A 2930-nucleotide genomic window follows, 5' to 3' on the forward strand; every position below is an offset into this window, starting at 1 on the left:
ACTGGGATATTTCACTCAGCATAATGTTCTCCAGAGTCAACCATTTTGAATAATATTGCATGAGTTCCTTGTTTTTTAATGCAGCATAGTATTCCGGCAACATTTTGATAATTAGCTCTTGTATATTGTGCCTTTGACAGCTCTTGTATTGCTATGATCCATGTGATTGTCAGAAGAGTCTTAGGAAACCAAAAGACTTTGATACCCATCTATATAATTTTTTCCTCAAAAATACATTATGAACTTTTCCAAAAGTTGAACGACTTAGCAATTTTTACAGAAAAGAAGATATATCAACATCAACATTATTAAATTATTATATCCATTTTATATATCATGTATTTATCCAAAAGTTTCAACTCAGTCTTTTCCTTCAGTTGGTGTTGAAGTGCTTCCTAGTATTTCTTTTTAAACTGAGTTGAAGAATTATTGCCCTTTGCTATAATCTTTGTTTTGTGATGTCTTCAGTGCAAAGATTCTGAACTGCCAGTTGCCTATTCCACCGCCTTCAGATTGAACTGAAGTATCTAATAATGAAAACAGAAGAGCACAGAACCATAAACGGCACAATGCACTCATCTTGGAAAGCTATCCATATGCTGTGAGAATCAAAGGACCCAGGATAGTGGTGACACTGGCAGCAGCAGTGTTTACAGAAGCTGAAATGTTTGCAAAAGTGAACTGAAATATTGAAAAAGGAGAGCAACAAATTTCAAGACCTTAGAGAGGAAGCACAATCATCTTGAATAGCTATATTGTTTTGTTGTTGCTATGTGCCATTGTGTCACTTGTGATTCATGGCAACCCTACGTACAACTCTGAACTCTGCTCTATCTTGAGACAGTCTCACCGTCTCTGACACACCTACCCTCATTACTCCAGTCACTGTGTTAATCCATCTCATTCAGGGTCTTCCTCTTTTATGGTGACATTCTACCCTTTCAAGCATGATGTCCTCTCCAAGGACTGGTCCCTCCTGGCAATACACCTGAAGTATATGAGACAGAGCTTGAAAATCCTTACTTCCAAGGAGAAGCCTGGTTTCCCCCTTCTAGGACAGACCTGTTTGTTATCTTAGCAGTCCTGGCTAAAGTTGGTGCCTTTGCCTGTCCAGGTTGTGGATGCCTCCAGTCAGAGGAGGAGATAATCTACTGTTATCTGGAGACTAATTGCATACTAAAGGTGGCACAATATGTAGGCATTGGGGGAAAATATCCTGAGAGGATCTGGTTCCAAACAGGACAATGCAGCCATGTCCTGAAGTAGAGATGAGTCTGATAGGGTGAAAGGTTAGGAGTATGTGGGTAGGGAGGTTAGGAGTGTGGGGGCTCACAGAGTGGGAGGAAACACTGCCTACTACCTGCTGATTGGTGGGAGACAAAGAGATGGGGAGTGAATTTTTCCTTTGTGTGAATACCACTGCTGTGACCCTTCTTGGTTCTTTAGCCATATATTTGGCTGTTCATACAACCCTCTGTATGAACCCTGTGTGTGCAGCAGCAGCAGTGGTATGTGCTTGCTTGATTATAGTGTGCTTGTGTGGGTACAATACTTATCTGAGTTTGCTGTACAGAGTTAACTCTTTGGTGGTTGTGATTCTGGAAACTATGTCATCAGTATCTCAAATACCGGCAAGGCTACTCATCATAGTGGGTAGGGTACTGTGGAGCTTCCAGGCTAAAATAGATTAAGAAGAAGACTTGGCTATCCATTTTTTAGGTCTTTTAAAACCCTATCAACAACAGAGGAACTTTATTAGATATAGTACCAAAAAGCAGGGCCCCTCAGATTGGAAGATATCATAGCAAAATCTATTACTAATTAGAATATGAAATGTACAAAGTACAAATCTAGGAAACTTGGAAGTTGTAAAAAACTGGGATAAATAAAGATCTTGACCCTTGACATTAGTAAGTTAAGATGGGGTGATACTGGGCACTTTGAATCAGGCAATTATACAATCTATTACGCAAGGAATGCCAATTGAGGAAGAATGGTGGTATATTCATCGTAAAAAAAGCCCCAACATATTATGATCTATCTTTAAGTGCAATGCTGTGAGTAATAGGACATAATCTATAAGCATAAAAGGAAGACCTGTGACAACTGTTTGCTGTTGTTTTGTGCCATCGAGTCACTTGTGACTCATAGAGACCCTATGTACAAGAGCCCTAAACGCTGTTCTATCCTGTGCCAACCTTGCCGCCTCAAACACACTCATTCCCACCACTCTACTCACAGAATTGAGCCATCTCATTGAGAGTCTTCCTCTCCTGTGCTGTCCCTCCACTCCCCCAAACATGATGTCCCTTTCCAAGGACCAGTCCCTCCTTAGAACATGCCCAAAGTATGTCAGATGAAGCTTCAGAATCCTTGACTCCAAGGAGATTTCTGGCTTTACCTCTTCCAGGACAAATCTGTTTGTTCTCCTAGCAGTCCATGGTGTGTTCAGCACTCTTCTCCAGCACCACAGCTCAAAGGCATCAATTCTTTTTCGATCATTCTTATTCACTGTCCAACTCTCCTATGCGTAGCACATAATTGAAAAGACAATAGCCTGGATCAGACACAACTTAGTATCCAGTCGTTGCTCTTCAGTACTCTTGAGAGGTCCCTCACAGCTGACTTTCCCAATGCAATTCATCTCCTGATTTCCTGGCTGCTGTTACCAGGAGTGTTGACTGTGGAACCAAGTAAACTAAAACTGTTAACTATTTCAAACTGTGACTACTAGTATTATTAAAATATATGCACCTACCACTAAAGCCAAAGAAAAAGTAGTTGAAGACTTCTTCCAACCATTAGTCTGAAACTGATTAAGCATGCAATCAAGATGGATTAATAATAGTTGGTAACTGGAAGGTGAAAGTTGGAAACAAAGATGAAAGCCTGCTAATTATAAATACAGACTTGGTGACAGAAATGAGGCT

The sequence above is a fragment of the Elephantulus edwardii genome, unplaced genomic scaffold (genome assembly GCF_000299155.1).
Source record: "Elephantulus edwardii isolate Elephantulus edwardi_28Jun2011 unplaced genomic scaffold, EleEdw1.0 scaffold00130, whole genome shotgun sequence".
Classification (NCBI taxonomy): domain Eukaryota; kingdom Metazoa; phylum Chordata; class Mammalia; order Macroscelidea; family Macroscelididae; genus Elephantulus; species Elephantulus edwardii.